Here is a 25,127-nt window from a genome sequence, read left to right as displayed (position 1 = left end):
GCAAGCGCTTTCTCTGGTCGGCATTCTCTAGCCGGGCACCCTGCTGATCGGCACTCTTCGGTCGAGCGCCTCTGGCCGAGCATCCCTACTTGGTCATTTTGGTTGGGCGCCTCTTCTTGGCGCTCTCTCTGGTCGGTGCTCTCTAGCCGAGCACCCTGCTGGTCGGCACTCTTCGGTCGAGCGCCTTTCCGGTCGGCACTCTTTGGCCGAGCGCCTTTCTGGCCGGCGCCCTTTGGCTGAGCGCCTCCGTGACGGTATGACTTGGGGTTTTTCCCCCAACACTACCCCCCGACTTTCGAGTTCCAGTTGGCTACCAGCTGGAGCGTGGGAAGTAGCTTCAGTTGGGTCATTACGGATTCCGAAAATCCTAATTTATTGCGCATTTTGAATTATCGAGCGCTTCGAGATGTCTTTAATAGGCGGCGTCTCTTCCTTCCCGAAAAGTCTCATTATTGGGACGCTTTTTGCGAAGCATCCTCGCGTCGTGGGCTCATGATGGGGCCGCACGATCTGATGGGGCGCTTCGGCGTCCGAAGCGCTAGCCCTAATTAAATGCGTCGTTCTGTCTCTTGGACCGACACGCGTCGTCATCTAAACAGGATATAGCGTTTTTCTCGCTGATCCGGGCCGTTGGGGAGGTCTATTTAAACTCTCCCCTGGCCCTCTGTCCTCTTCCTATTGTTTTCTGCTTCCAGCTTTCTATTCCTCCAGTCTTCCTCAGACCGAAGTCCCTTCTTTCCGGCATCTTCCCCAGGTCCCCCCTCTTTTTTTTGATTTCTTTTTCTCTTGCAATGGGTTCTCTTCCCAGTGAGGTCGAGTCCACCATGAGCGTCCTGGAGGTCGAAATGACCGAAGAGTGGTTCTTCCCTCTTCACGGGTTCCGTTTGGAGCCCGCCAGGCGGAGGGACCGGATAACCGATCCTCCGGTAGGCCGGATCGGAGTGCATCTGGAATCGCTCTGGGCCGGCCTCCGATTTCCTCTTCACGGCTTCGTGAATGAGTTGCTAACGGTGTGCCAGTTGGTTCCGGCGCAACTCACTCCGAACGCCTGGAGGACAGTGGTCGGTTTTCTATCCCTGTGTTTACTGCAGGGGATTCCGACTTCTGTCAACGTCTTCCGGCGACTTTTTATTTTTAAGTCGAATTCGGGAGATGGAGAGTGGCTGTACATCGCCCTTCGGGTGGGTCGGCCACTTTTTCATGGTGCCCCCTCATCCATTCATGGCTGGAAGGAGAAATTCTTCTTCCTTGGTTCTGCACAGTCCTGGGGGTTTGACCCCCGGTGGAGACCGGCTCAGCTCAAGTCCATCAACAAACCCCCAGACTTTCTCCGCGTGAGCAGGGGATCTTCGACGCCATCCGCAGCCTCGGGGACGGCATCTTACTGAACGGCCTCATATGTGAGGACGCTTTGGTAAACGTGGGCTTGAGCTCGGCGCGTCCCCATGGTAAGAGTAATTTCAAGGTATATTTATTTCCTTACTGTTCTAATGTTCTAATCCTTTTTGCCTTTGCAGATATCGCAAAGATGGTGACGAAAAGCGAAGTCCTCTACGCCCGCTTCCAAAAGAGGGCAGCCGAGCTCTCGGGCGAGCCCACCGAGCCGAGGAAGAAACAGAAGGTCTCGGCGACCTCAGCGCCCCCGGCGGCAGCGGTGGCCGAGGCGGGTCCTTCTCGCCCCGCTCACTCCGAGGCGGGCCCTTCTCAGCCCGCGCGCCCCGAAGCTGGTCGGAGGGAGGGCGCGGATTCCGGGGGCTCGGGCTCCAGAGGAGCCTCGGTGGCGCCCCCATGCCCAGCGCCTTTAGCGCAGATTCCTGGTCGGCAGGACGCTTCAGTTGCCGACCAGGGGAGGAGTTCCGCGGGTCCCGTGCTTGCACGCCCCGCTATAGTTGTGCGGCGGTCAGATCGGCCGCTCGTCCGATCCCAGCCCCCAAGCTCCGAGTCAGGGAGCAGTCAGGGAGCCTCGGGGTCGGCTCCGCCTAGGCCAGCCGATGCTGGCCTTCCGGGCCCATCGGGCTCGGGAGAACGGGTGCCTCTTGCACCCACCTAGTCAGTATTCGAGGGTGATTCAGCCCTCGAAAACCCACGAGTAGCGCTTGAGATATTCCGGGTCGCGCTGCTCCCAGCCGACCGGGCCATGATGCAGTCCATGAGCTATAATGCTTTCATGGACTTTACCCGATGCAACGCCGTCCGGGTAAGTAAAATTCTCCACCTGTGTAATCTGTATAGATTTTCTACTAGTGGCGCCTTATGTTTTTCTTTTCGTCTCTTTTACAGCATTTGCACGAGACGGAGATGCTGATGCACCTAGTACAAGAATATCGGGAGAAGGCCCGGAGGTGCCAGCGCGGGTATGACGAGGCCAGGACGAGGTACACGGCCGTCGAGGTGAAGTACCAGGCCTCCGAAGCGAAGTACCAGGCCTCTGAGGCCGAACGACAGGTGCTCCAAGAAAAGGTCGGAGCATCCGAGGGAAGAATTCGAGCTCTTATCACCGAGCTCGATGAGGAAAAGGGCGCGCATGCGTTGGCGAGGTCCGAGCTGCGCGCTGCTGAGGCTCGATTGGCCGAAGTCGAGCGGGCGCTGGCCTCCCGCGAGCAGGAGGTGGGGAATGCCCGTCTCCGACATTCGGAGCTCGAGCGGGAAATAAAAACCCTCGAGAAGAAAGCCACCTACCACGAGGCTCGGGAGCAAGCTCAGAGCGCGGTGGCGCTCTTTCGCGAGTCGGAGGAGTTCCGCGACCTCCTGGAAGAGGAGGGCGTGAATGGGCTGATCCAGGGCTTCCGGGATTTCCGCAATCAATTGCGGCGGCTCCTTCCGGATTTTGACGTGAACTTGCTCCAACCGGGAGTAGGGGTCGAAAGGCCGGATGCGGAGGCGGATGCTCCGGAGGCCGAGGCGACCGAAGCCGCCCCCGAGGCTACTCCCATCGCTGCCGAGGCCGAGGAGGTCCCGACTGCTGAGCCCGCCGCTCCCGACACTGCCGAAGCCGAAGTGGTCGGGCTCGGGCCTTAGAGTGTAATTTTGTTTTGTTTTGTAAAGTCGGGATGGCCTCCCGTACTTGTAAGGGCCGAACTCGAATTTTGTACTTAGCTTACGGGCCTTTTTGAAATGAATATACATTTTTTTTTTTTTTGGAAACTCGTCTATCGTAGTCCAAGTTTCTCTGCTCGGATCCGTTTTAGGTTCCGAGGATATGGGCTCTAGGGCCTGAGCTTTATCCGCCACAGGGTTTGAGTTTAAGTTTGGCTTGCCGAGCTTCATTGCTCGGTCCTTCAACCAGTGGTATAGCAACGCTTGTGCTTATACCAAGGATTTGGGCTCGGAGAGTCTTTCCGAGCTCAGTCCAGAATTCGACCGAGCCCTAAGGCGGTCTCTAGGACTTAAAATTTTTGCGAAGTTAGTGAACTTCGATCCTCGCGTTGCCGGGGCGGACCAGATTCGTTTCCAACGAATGGGTCGAATGCTCGTCAGCTCGTGACGGAAATTCACCGGACTTAGAATAATAATGTACTGGTGTCATGAGCATTCCTTCGCCAAGGCGATTGAAGACGCTCCTCTGCTCGGTGTCCGTTCTTTGAGGACATTGGCAGAGAAAAATCCAAGAACGGAATAGATAATGTAGAAACATTAAATAAATGGGTACCTTGTACCGTGTGCGTCCTTGCGCCTAGGCGACTGAAGACGCTTCTCTGCTCGAACTCCGTTCTTTGGGGACGTCGGCAGAGAAATCCAAAAATAGAATAGACAATATAGACATTAACGTTAAGTAAATGGGTACCTTGTACCGTGTGCGTCCTGGCGCCGAGGCGACTAAAGATGCTTCTCTGCTCAGACTCCGTTCTCTGGAGATGTCGACAGAGAAATCCAAAAATAGAATAGATATAGAGACATTAACGTTAAGTAAATGGATACTGTTACGGGGGAACTTAGCCACCATGCCCCACGTGACCGGCACGCGCGCCCAGGAAGACTACGGCAGCTCGGCAATCTCTCGACAACAACAGACTGTTCCTCTGAGGCACGCCGCGGCCTCCTGCTCCACTACTCCCTGCAACGGCCGTATCCGGCGCTGCCCCACGATCCCCTGTAACAGCCGTACAAAGCGGAGCTCCACTATGCCCTGCCATGGCTGTACCCAGCGCTGCCCCACGACGCCCTGTAACGGCCATGTCAGTGGCAGCCCCATCGGGCCACACGATGACGAATCCCCGGAAAAACCCCCCAGCCTGATATATATGAGGCTGGGGGGGGAAGGGGGAGGGTAAGATATATCTTCCAGAGTATCATCTCACCTGCTACCTTCTCCTTCTCCTTCTCCTTCGATCTCCTCTGACTTGATCGTCGGAGGGCCCCCAGTACCCCAGTGGTGGTGCGAGGCTTGCTTGCAGGTTTCACGGCGGAGGGCGGAGCGCAACCAAAGCAACTCAAAGGGAACCCCGTTCACACCGCTGTGCCAATCGTTCTCGGTTTGGACCTCCAGCAACAGTTGGCGCTAGAAGGAGGGCCCGGATCTCAGAGCGATCGTAATGGCACGGCGAGGTGGTCGTGGAGCTTCCAATGCTTCCGGTCGCGGGGCCTCTCGCGCCACTGGCCGGGAGGCCGCTGCATCCCCAACACGCTCTCAGCAACACTCCACCGCCCCACCGCCCGTTCAGATGGTCGAAGCCGCCCAGTTCGACCAGCTAACCCAGCAGGTTCGCACCCTCGCGAAGGCGGTGCAAAATCTGCAGGGTGCGATGTCCCGGGCGCCGCAGCAGGCTCAGGAGCCGCCGCTGCCTGAGCGTTCGCCTGTCCTCCTCAACCCGCATTCCTTCCTCTCCCATGGGGAGGAGCGCCGGCGCGAGGAGGATTCTCGAGCACGCTCCATTCTGCCGGGACCTTCCCACCGGAGCTGCGCGGGGTACGAGAGGCGGGCCCGGGCGCGTTCCCAGACCCCCCAGTCCTCGAGGAACCCGCGCTCCAGTCGGTCCCCCTCTCGCCGCTCCTTGTCTCCCACCCACCGGTCGCGTTCCCTGGACCGGCGGGTGGACGATCTCCACCGACAACTCCAGGTCCTGAAGGGCCATTCCAAAGATCCCTTCGCCGACTTAGAGATCTCCTCCCAGCCGGCGCTCGCCTCGAGGATCCTGCGGACCCCGAATCCGCCGGGGTTCAAAATGCCGGCGATCGAGCCCTATGACGGGGCGGCGGACCCGCGGGATCACGTCGAGAGTTTCAGGACCCTTATGCTCCTCCACGGAGCATCAGATCTCCTTCTCTGCAAGGCTTTCCCGGCAACCCTCCGTGGCCCGACGAGGGCATGGTTCGCCGGGCTGGAGGCTGACTCAATCCGGTCCTTCGACCAGTTCACTCGCCTCTTCATCACTCATTTCGCCGTCAGTAGCCGGCGGCGACTGGTCTCCGACTCCCTCTTTGATGTCCGGCAAAACGAGGGAGAAAGCCTGCGGGATTATCTTACCCGCTTCAACAGGGCTACGCTGGAGGTCCGGAACCTGAGTCAGGAGGTAGCTCTTTCAGCCCTGAAGCGTGGCTTCCGGAAGGGCAGACTCACCTTCTCCCTGTACAAACGCCTGCCGCGGAGCTTCCCAGAGCTGTTGTCCCGGGCGAACCAGTATGCGGACGCCGAGGAGGCGGCCGCCCACCGGAGCAAGGAGGCCGCCGAGATCCCACAAAAGCTTGGGAAGAAAAGGTGGAAAGAGGCATGCCAGAGGAGGAGCCCGACGCCCCAGCGTCGGCGCAGAAGCCCGTCGCCGGCGAAGAACCACGGCGCCCCACGCCCTCGTTCTCCGCCCCGACGTTTCAACCGGTACACCCCTCTCCTGACTCCCCGGGCCCAGATCCTTATGGAGATCAAGGGGCGGGAGGACCTCCCGGCCCCGAGACAGATACGAAGGATCCCTGGAAAGAGGCCCTCCCGGGCGTACTGTGAGTACCACCGAGACCACGGCCACGACACAGAGGACTGCTTCCAGCTTCGGGACGAGATCGAGGCTCTTATCCGTCGGGGGCGTCTCGGTCAATATGTGAGCGACCGACGTCCCCCCGCAGACCCGCGTCCGGCCGACCCGGCTCCTCCGGAGCCTCGGGAGCAGAATCGACCCGTTGCGGGCGTGATCCACACTATCACTGGGGGCTGCTCTCGGCCCGTGAGGAACGCAGGGGGCTCGACGGAAGCGTCAGGGACGGCCGTCGTAAAGAGGCAGAGGGTCGGCAATGTAATCACCTTTTCTGATGAGGATGTAAAGGGGGTTCAGACTCCCCACGATGACGCCATGGTGATCTCCCTCACTATGGCAAATTATGATGTAAGGCGTGTTCTTGTGGATAGTGGAAGCTCAGCTGATATTTTGTTTTACGAGGCCTTCCAAAAGATGAGCTTGTTCAGACAGCTGTTGCACAAAATGTCCACCCCCCTCGTAGGATTCACCGGTGACGCTGTCCCGGCGGAAGGTGTCGTTGAGCTGCCTGTGACTGCGGGCGTCGCACCCGCAGAAGCCACGGTGCGACTCGGGTTCTTGATCGTCCGTGTTCCCTTGGCCTACAACGCTATCCTCGGGCGACCCGGGCTGAACGCCCTTCGCGCGGTGGTCTCCACGTACCACTTGCTCATGCGGTTCCCCACGGCGGTCGGGATCGGAGAGGTCCGAGGTGACCAACCGACCGCACGGCAATGTTTTCTAGCAACCCTCAAAGGGAAGAAGCCCGTGGAAGCCCTAAGCGTCGAGTCCCTTGATGCCAGAGACGAGGTGGCCTTGCGGCAGGGGGAGCCGGCCGAGGGTGTGGTCGAAGTCCCCCTCAAGGAAGGCCGCCCCGACCGGGCGGTCCGGGTCGGCGCCAATCTCGACCCGGGAGCTCGGGCCCGGTTGGTGGAATTCCTCCGAGCCAATACCGATGTATTTGTCTGGTCGGCGGCCGATGTACCTGGGATCGACCCGGAGGTCATTTCTCACGCCCTCAACGTCGACCCAACCCACCGACCAATAAAGCAGAAGAAGAGACACTGTGCCCCGGATCGGATCCGGGTGGTCGACCAGGAGGTAGACAAGCTCTTGGAGGCAGGATTCATAAGGAAGGTAAGCTACCCCGAGTGGCTGGCAAATGTTGTACTTGTCCGGAAGGCGAGCGGAAAGTGGAGGATGTGCGTCGACTATACCGACCTGAACAAGGCGTGCCCTAAGGATAGCTTTCCGCTTCCGCGAATAGACCAACTGGTCGACGCGACTTCCGGATATTAGCTGCTGTCTTTCATGGACGCCTTCTCCGGTTACAACCAGATAATGATGGCCCCACAGGACGAGGAGAAAACTGCCTTTATAACAGACCGGGGGCTGTACTGCTACAAGGTAATGCCCTTCGGTCTGAAGAATGCTGGCGCCACTTACCAGCGCCTCGTCAACAAAATCTTCAAAGAGCAAATCGGCCGGAACATGGAGGTGTACGTGGACGATATGCTGGTGAAGAGCCGCCATGCAGACCAGCACATCGCGGATTTGGAGGAGACTTTCACCACCTTGCGGAAGTTTCGCATGAAGCTGAACCCAGCGAAGTGCGCCTTCGGCGCTTCGGCCGGGAGGTTCCTCGGTTTCATTGTCAACCAGCGGGGTATCGAAGCCAACCCGGACAAAATCAAGGCCATCCAAGGTATGTCCCCTCCGACCAAAGTAAAGGAGGTTCAGGAGTGTTGCCCAGATAGACAACCCAAGAGGGGGGGGTGAATTGGGTTTTAAAATAATTTAGATAATTAAAACGATGTGGTTGATTAATTAAAAACTATTGCAAGTTATTTAATTAATGCTAAGTGCTGTGAGTGATGTGAGGAGAAGAAGAAGAGAGACAATCCAATGCAAACACAGAGTTTTATAGTGGTTCGGAGCTACCCCTTGCTCCTACGTCCACTCCCCAAGTCTCTCTTGGGAATTCACTATAACCCCCTTGGATTACAGCCGGTTGTTTTGCAAGCTCACAACCAAACTTGTTGTTTTACGAGCTCACAACGAACTCGGTCGGTTTTTCCAGGCTCACCGACTAGAACCAACCCCGATTGTTTTTTCGGGCTCACAATCAAACCCTTACACACGTTGGTTTTTAACTTGGCTCACCAACCAACCTTAGTCCCCTTGATTCAATCCCCCGATTGAACCAAGTAAATACAAGTTATAGAAAGAAAGGAAAATAAGCTTCTCAAAAGCAGATGTAAAACAATGTAATCAAAAGAGGAGTTTAGAAGCCCTCAAATGCTTTTAAGCTGAAGTAGAGGAATGGCTTCTTGAACTCCGGTCTCCTCTCGAATGAGTAGTCGACTTGAATGCAGGAGGAGGAGGCTTTAATTGCTGGGAAGATGTAGTTGGTTGCAGTAAATGCTGATCTTCCCCTTTTTCGTTGAAGAGCACGTTGCAAAGCTTGAAAGCTTGAATGCTTGGAGTGGAATGGTTGTTCTCTCCCTTGCTACAGTCTTCTGTGGCTATTTAAGCCAACCCCCACGGAAACTAGCCGTTACACTGCTTTTTCTGTCCGTTCTGCACACTCTGCGCAGCCTGACAATATGACCGTTGGTGGGTTGGAGTCGACTCGCGCGATCAGAAGTCGACTCGGCTGTAGCGGGAGTCGACTCAAGCTTTTCCGGAGTCGACTCGGCAACTGTTCCAAATTTGAATTAAAGTTGCCGTCACGACTGGGAGTCGACTCGTCTTGACCCGGAGTCGACTCGCCAACTTCTGGAGCTGACCTGGCAATTTTGGAGTCGGCTCATCCACTGAAGTCCGTGGATCCAATTTTGAATTTTGTCCACTCGAGTCGACTCGACTGTCCTTGGAGTCGACTCGAATCTCAGAGCCCGAACTCCCGATTCTCTGTCTTTTGGCTCATCCAGTCTTGGAGTCGACTCGAACTTCCTTGGAGTCGACTCGGCTCTCAGTTTCCGAAAGTTGGTCTTCTGCCTTTTGACGTGAAGCTTGTCTTGGAGTCGACTCGAGTTGTCTGGGAGTCGACTCGAATCTCAGACTCGAAAACTGCTCTCTGACTTTTCTTTGTGTACCTCTTGGAGTCGACTCTTACTACCCTGGAGTCGACTCGTTGAACATTGGAGTCGACTCGCGCACTTCAGGAGTCGACTCGTTGACAGGTTCTGAGATGAGGCTTTCTGTTCTTCTTTCTGTTCTCAGTCGGAGTCGACTCGTACTAGTCTGGAGTCGACTCGAGCTCGTGCCAGTGAACTTGATACGCTTGGAGTCGACTCGTGATACTCGGGAGTCGACTCGAGTCTCAGACTTTGGTTCAGCAGACTTCTTAACTTATCCAAAATACTATGAACCAAATCTAGAGACACTTGGACAGGATTTTCACTGAAACACTCAATTGAATTCATTAGTAATCACAAGATATACTCAAATGCTTTGAGCTCATCAAAATCAAATGGGGTTTTAATCAATCACTCCACAAGAAGCTCGCTGGAAGGGTCGCCGCGCTTGGACGATTTGTGGCAAAATCGGCCGAACGCTGCCAACCATTCTTCAAGGTGTTAAAACGCCCGAAAGACTTCCTCTGGACGGCCGAATGTCAAGCAGCATTCGACCAGCTCAAGGAATACCTGGCGTCTCCTCCCCTACTGTCCAAGCCGCAAGAAGGGGAGACGCTCTACCTCTATCTGGCGGTCTCCCCAACCGCGGTCAGTGCGGTGCTGGTTCGGGAAGAGGCAAAGCTCCAGAAGCCTGTGTACTATATCAGCCGGGTCCTACGGGATGCCGAGATGCGGTACACGAAGGCTGAAAAGATCGCCTTCGCGCTGCTGACCGCGACCAGGAGGCTTCGCCCCTATTTCCAGGCTCATTCGGTCACCCTCTTAACCGATCAACCACTACGGCAGATCCTCAGCAACCCCGAGAATGCGGGACGACTGGTGAAGTGGGCAGTAGAACTCGGTGAGTTCGACATCCGCTACCAGCCTCGACCCGCCATCAAGGCCCAGGTGCTCGCGGACTTCCTCGCTGAGTGCACGGTGCAGGAGGCGGAACCTAGACCGCCGGAAACGCCCAGCCTCGACCTCCCGATCTGGACGCTTCACATCGATGGGTCGTCGAACCCCGAGGGTGGAGGGGCCGGGCTGGTCCTTACCAGTCCTGATGGAGTGATAGCCGAGTATGCCTTGAGGTTTGGATTTTCAGTGACCAACAACGAGGCGGAGTACGAGGCCCTAGTCACGGGACTCAAACTCACCAGGGAGCTCGGCATTCGGCGTTTGAAGGTCTTCACAGACTCCCAGCTGGTGGTCGGGCAGGTTCGTGGGGAGTTCGAGACCCGGAGCCCGACCATGCAGAACTACGTCCGGAAGGTGCAAGCACTCATTCCCGACCTCGGCAGTGTCGACATCCAGCAGGTCCCCAGAAGCGAAAATGCCAGGGCCGACAGGTTGTCCCGCTTGGTGGGCACAGAGGCGCACAACTTGTCGAGGGCAATCTACCTGGAGACTCTGGATGCCCCGAGCATCGGCGAGGCTGGAGCGGTGATGGCGATTGATCCGGAGCCGTCTTGGATGGACCCGCTCGTCGCCTACCTCGCCGAAGGGATCCTTCCTGAAGACGAAGATCAAGCTCGGCGACTTGTCAAGAAGTCCGCCCACTACGTACTCTATGAAGGGAGGCTGTATCGGACCTCGTTCACCGCCCCCCTCTTAAGGTGCCTCCGCCCCTCGGAGGCGGCCTACGTCCTCGGCGAAGTCCATGAGGGCGTCTGCGGATCGCACTTGGGGGCTAGGTCCTTAGCGCACAAGATCATGAGGCAAGGCTATTATTGGCCTACCTTGTTGGAGGACTCGAAGGATCACGTACGGAAATGCGACGCCTGCCAGCGCCACGCCAACGTTCAGAGAGTCCCTTCTGTCCCCTTGGCACCAATCACCGCGCCCTGGCCCTTCGCACAGTGGGGAATGGATATCCTCGGACCATTCCCCGTCGCTTCAGCCCAGCGAAAATTTTTGATTGTTGCAGTCGACTACTTCACCAAGTGGGTGGAGGCAGAGCCGCTGGCCACTATCACGGAGGCGCAAGTCCGGAAGTTCGTGAAGAAAAACATCATTGTCCGATTTGGGGTACCTCGGGTCCTCATCTCGGATAATGGTCGACAGTTCGACAACAAGCATTTCCGTGACTTCTGCGAGGAGTTCGGGATCGAGCATCGGTTCACATCTGTGTCGCATCCCCAAACCAACGGTGAGGCCGAGGTCACAAATCGGACAATCCTCCAAGGAATTAAGGCGCGAATCGGTCGGACGGGGCAAGCTTGGGTCGAAGAACTCGAGAATGTCCTTTGGGCGTATCGGACCACGCATCGGACCCCTACCGGGGAGACGCCTTTCAGCCTAACCTATGGCACGGAAGCGGTTGTTCCCGTGGAGCTCGGACTCCCCTCGCCCCGGGTGGCCGCGCACCGACCCGAGGCCAATTCGGAGCAACTCCGAGGGAACCTGGACCTCTTGGAAGAAGCAAGAGAAATGGCACAGGTTCGGATGGCGATGTATCAGCGGAGGGTGGCCCGATATTACAACTCCAAGGTCCGACCGAAACTTTTCAGAATCGGAGATCTGGTGCTAAGGCGAGCCAAAGCATCTCAACCCGCGGAAGGTGGGAAGCTGCCGCCAAATTGGAAAGGCCCGTATAGGGTTCGCTGGGTAAACCGACCTGGCTCCTACCAGTTGGAGGCCCTAGATGGTCGAGAAATTCCGAGGAGCTGGAATTCCGCTAACCTGCGGGTGTATCACCAGTAGAACGATAAAGCCAGGAAGACAGTTCGAAAAATGTACAATTCTTTTCATTTCAATAATTCCTGGTTACAACGGTGTGTTCGTGTGATTACAAAGAATTCCCAGAGGGGAATTGGGGAGTAAAGAAAACAAGGAAGAGGTGGAGACTCCGTGGAGCTGAAGATCTGGGATCCCGAACCCTCCATCCGAAGCAGCTGCAATCCCACCGGGCGTGGGTGCTTCTCCCCGGAGGCGCCATCGACGCCTCACGCAAAAGACGAAGAGCCGGCGCGGACGAAGAAGAAGTGGACGAAGGAGGAGTTCCCGCTGCCTCCAGAGGAACGCCACCTCCAAGGGATATTCCGGTCCTCCCCAGGAGAAGGGGAGGGACGGAATACAAGGGAGAAGAGCGCGAGGAGGCGCGATCCCGGATGAAGCGTCTGGCACAGAGCTCAATCGGGAGGCGGGGCTGAAAGGAGGGGGGATGTGATCCCGAATGAAACGCCTAGGGCGGAGTTCCGCCGGGGAGAACCTCCTTGTTGATCCCAGATGAAACGGCTAGTTGGCGGAAATCGCGAGGGGCGCGCCTCCCGTTCCTCCGGTGGGGGTTTCCCAGCCACACGCCGGAGAGGATGTCCACGATCCATGGCAACCTGAATAGCTCCGGCTTGGCAGGCTCCACCGCGCCTGCACTTATATTTATAGCCAAACTGTGGCCCCCCGGTCGTTCCGATGCGGATGGCTCCAATAAAGGCGGGCGCACCGAATCCGGAGCCGTTCCAGCTCCCGAGGTGTATCCTCCCACGATCTCCTAAGCGTCGTTCTCCTTAATTGCATTCTTCATGCAGGACACTCCGGGCGGTGTGTATCCCACGGCCCACGTATCTCCGCTCGCGCCCAGGCCGCATCCGCCTCGAAGAACGCGCGTATCGCGGCCGCTTAACTGACACTCCTTGCAAGCAGCAACTGGCGATCCGATTTTCCAGGTAACGCCTCAATTAGCATTTAATACCCTTCTGGTGTTCCCCAGGCGACGCTTGGAGAAGAGGAGAAACACGATCGTAGCTGGCCACGGAGAAATCCCGTCGAGCGGCAAGCGACAGGCGCGTGGCCAACGAGCGGAATTTCCCGAGGCTCGGCCCTCGGATGCCAGGCTAACCCGATGATCATCCCGGGAGCAGACTAGCCTGAAGCCCCGACCGATCGCCTCGGCTTGCGCCAGCCTTGGCCGACCAACGAGCGGAATTTTCCGAGGCTCAGCCCTCGGATGCCAGGCTAACCCGATGATCATCCCGGGAGCAGACTAGCCTGAAGCCCCGACCGATCCCCTCGGCTTGCGCCAGCCTTGGCCGACCAACGAGCGGAATTTCCCGAGGCTCGGCCCTCGGATGCCAGGCTAACCCGATGATCATCCCGGGAGCAGACTAGCCTGAAGCCCCGACCGATCCCCTCGGCTTGCGCCAGCCTTGGCCGACCAACGAGCGGAATTTCCCGAGGCTCGGCCCTCGGATGCCAGGCTAACCCGATGATCATCCCGGGAGTAGACTAGCCTGAAGCCCCGACCGGTCGCCTCGGCTTGCGCCAGCCTTGGCCGACCAACGAGCGGAATTTTCCGAGGCTCGGCCCTCGGATGCCAGGCTAACCCGATGATCATCCCGGGAGCAGACTAGCCTGAAGCCCCGACCGGTCGCCTCGGCTTGCGCCAGCCTTGGCCGACCAACGAGCGGAATTCTCCGAGGCTCGGCCCTCGGATGCCAGGCTAACCCGATGATCATCCCGGGAGCAGACTAGCCTGAAGCCCCGACCGGTCGCCTCGGCTTGCGCCAGCCTTGGCCGACCAACGAGCGGAATTCCCCGAGGCTCGGCCCTCGGATGCCAGGCTAACCCGATGATCATCCCGGGAGCAGACTAGCCTGAAGCCCCGACCGGTCGCCTCGGCTTGCGCCAGCCTTGGCCGACCAACGAGCGGAATTTTCCGAGGCTCGACCCTCGGATGCCAGGCTAACCCGATGATCATCCCGGGAGCAGACTAGCCTGAAGCCCCGACCGGTCGCCTCGGCTTGCGCCAGCCTTGGCCGACCGACGAGCGGAATTTCCCGAGGTTCGGCCCTCGGATGCCAGGCTAACCCGATGATCATCCCGGGAGCAGACTAGCCTGAAGCCCCGACCGGTCGCCTCGGCTTGCGCCAGCCTTGGCCGACCAACGAGCGGAATTTCCCGAGGCTCGGCCCTCGGATGCCAGGCTAACCCGATGATCATCCCGGGAGCAGACTAGCCTGAAGCCCCAACCGGTCGCCTCGGCTTGCGCCAGCCTTGGCCGACCAACGAGCAGAATTCTCCGAGGCTCGGCCCTCGGATGCCAGGCTAATCCGATGATCATCCTGGGAGTAGACTAGCCTGAAGCCCCGACCGGTCGCCTCGGCTTGCGCCAGCCTTGGCCGACCAACGAGCGGAATTCCCCGAGGCTCGGCCCTCGGATGCCAGGCTAACCCGATGATCATCCCGGGAGCAGACTAGCCTGAAGCCCCGACCGGTCGCCTCGGCTTGCGCCAGCCTTGGCCGACCAACGAGCGGAATTTCCCGAGGCTCGGCCCTCGGATGCTAGGCTAACCCGATGATCATCCCGGGAGCAGACTAGCCTGAAGCCCCGACCGGTCACCTCGGCTTGCGCCAGCCTTGGCCGACCAACGAGCGGAATTTCCCGAGGTTCGGCCCTCGGATGCCAGGCTAACCCGATGATCATCCCAGGAGCAGACTAGCCTGAAGCCCCGACCGGTCGCCTCGGCTTGCGCCAGCCTTGGCCGACCGACGAGTGGAATTTCCCGAGGCTCGGCCCTCGGATGCCAGGCTAACCCGATGATCATCTCGGGAGCAGACTAGCCTGAAGCTCCGACCGGTCGCCTCGGCTTGCGCCAGCCTTGGCCGACCAACGAGCGGAATTTCCTGAGGCTTAACCCTCGGATGCCTGGCCTAGCACCGGAAGAATTTCCTGAGGCTTAACCCTCGGATGCCTGGCCTAGCGCCGGAAGAATTTCCTGAGGCCTAACCCTCGGATGCCTGGCCTAGCGCCGGAAGAATTTTCTGAGGCCTAACCCTCGGATGCCTGGCCTAGCGCCGGAAGAATTTCCTGAGGCCTAACCCTCGGATGCCTGGCCTAGCGCCGGAAGAATTTCCTGAGGCCTAACCCTCGGATGCCTGGCCTAGCGCCGGAAGAATTTCCTGAGGCCTAACCCTCGGATGCCTGGCCTAGCGCCGGAAGAATTTCCTGAGGCCTAACCCTCGGATGCCTGGCATAGCGCCGGAAGAATTTCCTGAGGCCTAACCCTCGGATGCCTGGCCTAGCGCCGGAAGAATTTCCTGAGGCCTAACCCTCGGATGCCTGGCCTAGCGCCGGATGAATTTCCTGAGGCCTAACCCTCAGATGCCTGGCCTAGCGTGAAATGAGGAAACACTCTGTTTGCATTAACTTTCGTTGCATCAGGACCGAGACCCATACAACATGGCAAAACGCCAACATACAAAGAAAAGAACAAAGAAAAGTACAGAGGGTCAGCTTGGAGGAACCCCTGGGTCGGGAACGGCGAGCACATCCGCAAGGGGTAGGGAGACAGTTGGAGAATCAGCAGGCAATGGCATCGGAGGGGAGTCGAGGAGGGAGACCCCACTCAGGTCAATTTCGGGGTATCTAGCGGACACCCTCGCCAGGCCTTCATCGAAGCCTAAGACAAAGGAGTCGGACCCCGCGTCCGACATGTCACGGATGAACTCGGCGGACTGACGATAGGCCTGTACCGCCTGACGCCCGATTTCTGCGCTCTTCTCGGCCAGCGCCGCCTCCGCTCGCTCCGTAATCTGAGCTTTCGCCTCCATGACCTTCGCCACAATCCGGTCGTCCGCCTCGGAGGAGACCCTCAGCAGATCGGCCCGAGCCTCCATGTGCTTCGCCTCGGCAGCAACGCGAGCAGCCTCAGCCTCCTCCAGGCGCGAATGAAGCTCCTGGTTGCTCGCGCGGGACTCCTCCAAGGCCGATTCCAATTCGGCCAGCTTGGCTTCAAGAGATCGGGCTCGGTTGCGGGCGTTGTCGGCTGACTGCTGGGCCTTCTCCCACCTCTCCCGGAAGTCGGCAGCCTTCCGGGACTGCTCTTCGGCCCGCTCCTCCGCCTTCCTGATCTCGCCTTCGAGACCCGAGGCAACCTTGAGTTACTCCTGAGTCTCCAACAGTTGCCTCTCGAGGGCGGCGAAGCCGAGTACCCGCTCTTCGGCCACCTGGAGCCTCGTCTCGAGGTCCCTGGTCGTCCTCCCCGCCGCAGCCTGGCCTCCCTCCTCTACAGCTTTCAGTCGGCTCTCGGCCCTCGCCAGAAGCCTCGCCTGTTCCTCGTGGCTCTCCTCCAAACGGATCATGTACTGGGCGAGCTAAGAGATAGAAAAAATGAGGGCGTCAGGCGGGGATCAATAGAGCCTATAAATGACGAAAGCGGCCAGAAGAACACTCACCGACATGAGACAGACGCAGCTGGCAGCTCCGACGTCAGGGATCCCCATCTGCCGGACCCGCCTACGGTCACTCTCCAGCAGCACCGTCTCGATGAGGTTTCGGGCGCCGGCGAAAGTGAAGGCTGACCCCGACTTCGCCCCGGAGCCGGACGGTGGTTCTGCGGCCTTACCCTTACCCATTGCTTGGGGGAGAGTCATGCTGACCGTGCTCGGGGCGGGGGCCGCTCCAGAAATCGACAGGGTCCCGCTCGGCCGGGGCTTCGGCGCGCTCCTTCTCGTATCATCCGAAGCCGACGGAGTCGAAGGCCGGGCTGGGGACCGATCGCGTCCGACCCGGCCGTCTCGGGCGCGCCCGGGTGACGCCTCCGGAAAAGCGGTAGTGTCATCACCGGAGGGCTGATACGGCGTCAACTGTCGGTCCGAGCCCGTGGCGTCCCCCTGATCGGTGGGTCTGGACCCGTCTGTCGGCGTCGGAGTCGCCTGCTGGCGGGACTTCTTCGCCGGTGGGACCCCGCTCGGAGGAGTTCGTTTCTTCCTCCGGACCGCTTCCAGTAGGGACGCCCTACTGACAGCTATCGCCTTGTCCGACCGCATGACGTCGTCGATTTCTGCAAAAAGGACGAGATGGTCGGAGACTGAGAAACTGATGGAAAGAAGAAACGAAAGAGGAGAAAAGAGCTAAAAAAGAAGTGGTGGCGGGCTCACGGTCGGCGGGGACCGAGCTCAGACCGACGTTCACCAAGGCATCCTCGGAAATAAGGCGGGCCACCGGGGAAAGCCGGCCCTCGGCAACCAGCCCCCTCAAGACGGCAACGCCATCGGACTCCTCCCTCGACAACCTCGATAAGCCGATCGGGGACTTCATCGGCGTCTCCCAGGTTGTCCCGATTCTCCAAGAGGGATCTACGTCAATGAAAAAGAAACGCTCCTTCCAGCCGTGAATGGAGGAAGGAGCATCCTTGACGAGGCCGCACCCTCGCCGCGCCGCGAAGCACCACCACCCTCTGTCCCGGGGGTGGCCGTTCAGGCCGTAGCATTCCCAAAAGACATTCAGGGTGGCGGAAACCTCATGCATGCGGCAGAGAACCTGGAAGGCCGTCAGGGTGCGCCATGAGTTCGGCACCAGTTGCGTCGGCGCCACTCTTAAACCCCGAAGCACCTGCACGACTAAGTCCGAGGGGGAAAAGCGGAACCCGGCCCGAAGGATGTCCTCATTGATGGCGACCTTCCCTGGAGGAGGATGGGACATCCTCTCCTCAGGCCCCGGGAGCGTAATGTTGCAGGCTTCGGGAAGGTGGTACCGGGCCACGAACCTATCTAGGTCTTCATGGACCAGCTCCGACTGAATGCGGTCCGCCCTTACTTCGTCCATCCCTAATGGCCAGTGAACCTACGGTCAGGACGGGGTCAAGAGGGGGGAAGGGACCGGAACGACTGGAGTACACTAACATGAAAGGAGAAAGTACGGTGAGCCCTAAATTGAAGAGTGGGGCAACTCACCGGAAAGGAAGGAAGAACGGCTCCGAGAGCGTCAAAGGAGGAGCGAACGAACAGTTCGGCGGCAACGGCAGCGGCACAAGGGAGAAACTTGAAGATGCCTGTGAAGAGAAAGGCGGACGGGGGAGGGTCCCCGGTTAAATAGGCGGAAAGGCGGGTGACGCCTCGGTGACGCCAGAGGACGCCTGGCTGCCGAAAATTTGTTCGCGCCCCAAAGGCGAATCGACGCCATTAAGGAAGGATGTCCGCCGAAATCCGCAGACCGCCAGATCAGCGACAACTGCTTTACGCCATAAAGAAGGCGGGAAGCTCGGAGCGCGCGCGCCTTTCCGAGGGATGGCGGCAATCTCGAAGCATCACTCCCTTCACCCGTTCCCCTCCTGGTTCCAGGCTCGGGAGTGGGGGGCTACTGTTACGGGGGAACTTAGCCACCATGCCCCACGTGACCGGCACGCGCGCCCAGGAAGACTACGGCAGCCCCTTGATCCAGCAATCCGACCTCGGGTCGGATATCTTTGGCTCCGCAGCCCGACCCCGAGTCGGCAATCTCTCGACAACAACAGACTGTTCCTCTGAGGCACGCCGCGGCCCCCTGCTCCACTACTCCCTGCAACGGCCGTATCCGGCGCTGCCCCACGATCCCCTGTAACAGCCGTACAAAGCGGAGCTCCACTATGCCCTGCCATGGCTGTACCCAGCGCTGCCCCACGACGCCCTGTAACGGCCATGTCAGTGGCAGCCCCATCGGGCCACACGATAACGAATCCCCGGGAAAACCCCCCAGCCTGATATATATGAGGCTGGGGGGGGGAAGGGGGAGGGTAAGATATATCTTCCAGAGTATCATCTCACCTGCTACCTTTTCCTTCTCCTTCTCCTTCGATCTCCTCTGACTTGATCGTCGGAGGGCCCCCACTACCCCAGTGGTGGTGCGAGGCTTGCTTGCAGGTTTCACGGCGGAGGGCGGAGCGCAACCAAAGCAACTCAAAGGGAACCCCGTTCACACCGCTGTGCCAATCGTTCTCGGTTTGGACCTCCAGCAACAGATACCTTGTACCGTGTGCGTCCTGGCGCCGAGGCGACTAAAGACGCTTCTCTGCTCGGACTCCATCCTTTGGGGACATCGGCAGAGAAATCCGGCGATGGAGAACGAGCCGAGCTCGTTGGCTGAAGCTGGTAGAGAACGAGCCGAGCTCGTTTGGCCAATAAAGACCACATCCCAACGTATCGGGGCATCCCGATGAACCGGGGCATCTCGACGTCTCGAGGCATCCCGGCCGAGGTTGGGGTAGGAGCACGAGCCGAGCTCGTCCGGTCAGAGAGGACCGCTACTCAATAGTCGATGGAGCACGAGCCGAGCTCGTCCGGTCAGAGAGGACCGCTACTCAATAATCGATGGAGCACGAGCCGAGCTCGTCCGGTCAGAGAGGACCGCTACTCAGTAGATGGAGCACGAGCCGAGCTCGTCCGGTCAGGGAGGACCGCTACTCAATAATCGATGGAGCACGAGCCGAGCTCGTCCGGTCAGAGAGGACCGCTACTTAATAGATGGAGCACGAGCCGAGCTCGTCCGGTCAGAGAGGACCGCTACTCAATAGATGGAGCACGAGCCGAGCTCGTCCGGTCAGAGAGGACCGCTACTCAATAGTCGATGGAGCACGAGCCGAGCCCGTCCTGTCAGAGAGGACCGCTACTCAATAGTCGATGGAGCACGAGCCGAGCCCGTCCAGTCAGAGAGGACCGCTACTCAATAATCGATGGAGCACGAGCCGAGCTCGTCCAGTCAGAGGACCGCTACTCAATAGATGGAGCACGAGCCGAGCTCGTCCGGTCAGAGAGGACCGCTACTCATATCTCGACGTCTCGAGCTTCTCGGTAACCGGGGCATCCCGACGTCTCGGGGCATCCTGACCGTGGCCAGGGTAGAAGAACGAGCCGAGCTCGTTGGTTGATGGAGAGCGCACCACGAACTCACGGACATCATCAGGGAGTCCACGCAGGTACTCCATCATCCCGAGGCATCGGGGCATCCCAACCGTGGTCAGGGAAGAAGAATAAACCTGATGCCATGAGATAATCAGGAAAATTGGTGAGCTCGGAATAAGTTCGCAAACCATCAGTTTATTGTGAAATGAAATTCACAGAATGAAATTCAATGGTTGAATAATGGGGAACCCCTTAGGGTTCTACTGGTGGTACACGCGGAGATTTTCAGAGCTCCAGCTCCGCGGAATGGGAGTCCCATCTAGAGACTCCAATTGATAAGTTCCGGGTCGGCGAATGCGTGTGACTCGGTATGGTCCTTCCCAATTCGGGGCCAGCTTCCCTCGCTCAGTTGGTCGGGAGGTTTCAGCTCTTCTTAGGACAAGGTCCCCTGGTCTGAAAGATTTGACTTTGACCCTGGCATTGTAGTACTGAGCTGTCTTTTGCTGGTACCTCGCCATACGCACTCGGGCGACCTCCCTTGTTTCCTCGATCAGGTCGAGGTTGCCTCTGAGCAGCGAAAAGTTGGAGCTGGCATCGTGGTGCTCGACTCTTGGAGAGGGGAGCCCAATCTCTAGTGGAATGACGGCCTCCGTCCCATATGTTAGGTTGAAGGGAGTCTCGCCGGTGGGGACGCGGAACGTAGTCCGGTAAGCTCACAGGACATTGTATAGGTCTTCGACCCATTGTCCTTTGGATTTGTCGAGCCTGCTTTTGAGACCCTGCAAAATAGTACGATTTGTTACCTCGGTTTCTCCGTTTGTTTGAGGGTGCGCGACCGAGGTGAAGCGATGGTCAATGCCAAGCTCGGAGCAGAACTCTCTGAAATGGATGTTGTCGAACTGGCGACCGTTGTCAGAGATAAGGATGCGGGGAAGCCCGAATCTACAAATGATGGATTTCCAGACGAAATCCCGCATCTTCTGCTCGGTGATCCGGGCGAGGGGCTCGGCTTCTACCCACTTTGTGAAGTAGTCGATGGAGACGACCAGAAACTTTCTTTGCCCGGTGGCCAGTGGAAATGGCCCTAGAATGTCAATTCCCTACTGGGCAAAGGGCCAAGGGGAGCTGATAGAAGTCAAAGGAGCCGAGGGCTGGCGCTGAACATTGGCGTTCCTTTGGCACCGGTCACATCTTTGGACGAAATCCATAGCATCCTTCTGGAGTGTCGGCCAATAATATCCTTGGCGCAGAATTTTATGGGCCAATGCTCGCCCTCCCAGATGGTTTCCACAAATCCCTTCGTGGACTTCGCGCAGGGCATAATTAGCTTCCGTTGGGCGAAGGCATCTGAGGAGGGGAGAGGTGAAGGATCTCCGATAGAGCTTTTCCTCGTATAGTATGTACCGGGTGGCGAGGCGCTTGATTCGGCGAGCCTCTCGTTCATCAGCGGGGAGGGTTTCGTCTTGCAGATAGCTGATGAGTTCATCCATCCAGCTTGGCTCGAGCTCGGTGCAGAGGGTCTGCTCGGGCTCGTCTGTGCTGGGCTTGTGGAGATATTCCAGTACTGCCTCTTTGGGAAGCTCGCTCATGCGAGAGGACGCCAGCTTTGATAGCTGGTCGGCCCTGAGATTCTCCGACCTGGCAATATGTTGAATGTGGAAAGAGTCTAAGGTCGAGGCGAGATCCCGTACCTTCTGGAGATACTTCTGCATGGTCGGGTCTCTGGCTTCAAAGTCGCCCACAATTTGGTTGACGACAAGCTGAGAATCACTGAAGGCCTTCAAGTCCTTCACTCCTAGCTCTTTGGCTAGCTTAAGCCCGGCGACGAGCGCTTCATACTCCGCCATGTTATTGGAAGCAGGAAACTCGAGGCGCAGGGCCTGCTCGGCGACCACCCCCTCCGGGCTGGTGAGAATAAATCCTGCTCCGCTATCCCCCGAGTTTGAAGAGCCATCGACATGTAGAGTCCATGTCAAACTCGGGGTCTGCTCCAGCGGTGGCTCAGGTTCAGGCTCGACCTCATCCGGTATGGTGCACTCGACTATAAAGTCTGCGAGTGCTTGTGCTTTGATCGCCGGTCTGGGCCGGTACTCGATGTCGAATTTCTCGAGCTCAATGGCCCATTTAGTGATCCGACCTGCACGATCTGATCTCTGCAGGATCTGCTTGACCGGCTGGTCAGTCAGCACAGCTACTGTATGAGCTTGGAAGTAGGGTCGGAGCCTCCGAGCCGAGATGACCAAAGCATAGGCGGTCTTTTCAAGCTTGGAGTATCGGGTCTCAGCGTCCCTTAAGATCCGGCTGGTGTAATACACTGGTTTCTGAAGTTTCCCCTCCTCTCGGACCAGGACCGAGCTTACTGCTACAGGGGAGACAGCTAGATACAAGTAGAGGAGCTCACCCTGTTGAGGCTTCGTGAGCAGGGGAGGGGAAGCCAGGAGATGCTTGAGCTCCTCAAAAGATTGCTGGCACCCGTCCGACCACAAAAAGTTCTTTGGCTTCTTGAGGGCTGCAAAAAATGGAAGGCAGCGTTCGGCCGAGCGGAAAATAAATCTCCCGAGGGCTGCCACTCGGCCCGTGAGCCGCTGTACCTCCTTGACCGTCCTGGGAGGCGTCATCCCTTGGAGGGCTCGGATCTTCTCTGTATTGGCCTCAATTCCTCGTTGTGTAATGACGAAGCCGAGGAATTTGCCGGAGGTGACCCCGAATGCACATTTAGCTGGGTTGAGCTTCATCTGGTACTTTCGGAGTGTGGAGAATGCTTCATTGAGGTCGGCTATGTGGTCTTGCGCCGCCTTGCTTTTCACCAGCATGTCATCCACGTAGACCTCCATGTTTCGGCCTATTTGGTCTTTGAAGATCCGGCTGACCAGCCTTTGATAAGTTGCCCCGGCATTTTTTAGACCGAACGGCATCACTTTGTAGCAGTAGGTTCCCCCGTCGGTGATGAAGGCTGTCTTTTCCTCATCTTCTGGCGCCATGCGGATCTGGTTGTATCCGGAAAAGGCGTCCATGAATGCCAACAGCTCGTGACCCGAGGTAGAGTCCACGAGCTGGTCGATGCTGGGAAGTGGAAAGCTGTCCTTCGGGCAGGCTTTATTCAGGTCGGTGTAGTCCACGCACATACGCCACTTCCCGCTAGCTTTCTTGACGAGGACCACATTGGTGAGCCATTCCGGGTAGGATATCTCCCGGATGAAGCCGGCTTCAAGGAGCTTGCCGACCTCCTCGGCTGCTGCTCGTTGTCGTTCAGGGGCGGCGCCTCGCTTCTTTTGTCGCACGGGCTTGCAGGTCGGCTTCACCTGAAGCCGGTGGACCATGACCTCAGGATCTATCCCCGGCATGTCTGCAGGCGACCATGCGAAGACATCCATATTGTCCCGTAGGAAGTTGGCGAGGCGACTCCTCTCGTGTTCGCCAAGGCCAGAGCCGACCTGCACGGTTAGCTCGGGAAAGTTCTCTCGTAAGGGAACTTGAATTAACAACTCGCCAGGCTCTACCCGCTCTTTTTGGGGGTTGACCCGTGCCTTCATAACTTCAGTTGAGGGCTGGTCAGTCGTTGGGGCAGGCACCTCGGCTGGTCGTCTTGCCTCGTGGGTCGCTAGGTAGCACCGCCTTGCCACCATTTGGTCCCCTCGGACTTCACCGACTCCCTGGCTGGTGGGGAATCTCATCAGCAGGTGGTGAGTCGAGACCACTGCTCGGAGGGCGTTGAGTCCTGGCCTTCCGAGGATGGCATTGTAAACCGAGGGCAGGCGTATTACAAGGAAGCTCATACCCACGGTACTTTCACGTGAGGCGAGCCCGGCTGTGACCAGAAGGTCGATCTCGCCCTCTACTGGAACTGAATCCCCAGTGAATCCAACTAGCGGAGCATTCATCCTCCGTAGCTGTTCTTTTGTCATCCCCATTTTACAATAAGCACCAAAATACAAAACATTCGCCGAGCTTCCATTATCAACCAGGATGCATTTTACATCAAATTTATTTATGATCATGGAGATGACCATGGCATCACCATGGGGAGTTTCGACTCCCTCTAGATCGTCATCTGAGAAGGAGATGGCTTCAGAGATGCGCGAGCGCTTCGAGGAGGCTTCTTCCCCTAAGGCTTCCCCAGCCGAGGTCCCGCCTCGGATAGTGTTGATGACGCCGGCGATGGGCCTGTTGGCATTTGAACCTTCAGACTGTGCTGCTCCTTCGGCTGGCTTCTTCCCTTCACGCTGGCCTTGCACAAACCGATCGAACACCCCTCGGCGAATGAGTGCTTCGATCTCATTTCGGAGCTGATAACAATCCTCGGTATCATGGCCGTGATCCCGGTGGAAACGGCAATACTTCCGGAGATCACGCCGGATTCTGGTGTCTGGCTTCGGAGGTGGGAGCCGGATGCAATCCCGACTCTCAATCTCCATGAGGATTTTAGCCCGAGGAGCATTGAGGGAAGTATACTTTTCATACCTTCCTTCGGGTGCACGGGCCTACAGTGGGAACCTCGGGCGGAGTGGTGACCTCTGCTGTGGCGGTCCTCTCAACCGGGGTGGACTCTTCGGGCGGGGCGGATTCTTAGCTCGTCGCGGAGACGGGCTTCTGGGCTGGCCGCGCTCCTCGCGACGTCTCTTCTTGGGGTTTTGCTCGGTCCCGCCCCGCCTAACCGCCACGGCCTCTTCTGCCTTGGCATACTTCCGCGCCCGAGCGAACATCTCAGTGAGGTCCGCAGGAAAATTCTTCTCGATCGAGAAGAGAAATCTGTAGGACCGGGCTCCAGTCTTTAGTGCTGACATTGCGATGGACTGGTCAAGCTCCCGGACCTCCCATGTTGCGGCGGTGAATCGGTCCAAGTACTCTTTGAGGGATTCTCCCTCCTTTTGTTTAATGTCTAGGAGGGAGTCGGATGTCCGCCGCTGGGGTTGGCTGGCAGCAAAGTTGCCAGCAAATTGTCTGCCGAGCTGCTCAAAGGAAGAGACAGTACTCGGCTTCAGCCCGGTAAACCAAAGCCGGGCTGGTCCTCGGAGTGTCGCCGGGAAAGCTTTGCACATCATGGCCTCCGAGGCTCCTTGTAGGGCCATTAAGACCCGGTAACTCTCCAGGTGGTCAAGGGGATCAGCCTTGCCGTTGTAGGGCTCCACCTGGGGCATCTTGAACCGTAGCGGAACCGGTTCATCTTCAATCTCCGGGGAGAAGGGCGACTTCGTAGTAAACTCAAAGTTGTCATCACGCCCCGATTTCCTGCCATGGAGTGCCTGGATTTGGCGCTCCAGCTTCTCGACCTTCTTGTCGAGTTCATCATTCTGGAGAATCGCTGCAGCGGTTCGTTCGAGCGCAGGTTGCCCTGGAACCGACTCAGCTTCTGAAGGCTGTGGCCAGCCTCCGTAGCCTCTGGCTGGGTGCTCTCTCCAGAGGGAGGCCTGAACTTGGGAGTTCTGACCTCGAAGGGGAAGTCCGCTTGTAGGAGGCTCCGGTTGAGCTG

The sequence above is a fragment of the Phoenix dactylifera genome, chromosome 2 (assembly GCF_051530095.1).
Source record: "Phoenix dactylifera cultivar Ajwa chromosome 2, Ajwa_hap1_PhDact_Kaust_v1.1, whole genome shotgun sequence".
In the NCBI taxonomy this organism is placed as follows: domain Eukaryota; kingdom Viridiplantae; phylum Streptophyta; class Magnoliopsida; order Arecales; family Arecaceae; genus Phoenix; species Phoenix dactylifera.
Note: the sequence above shows the minus strand (reverse complement) of the source record.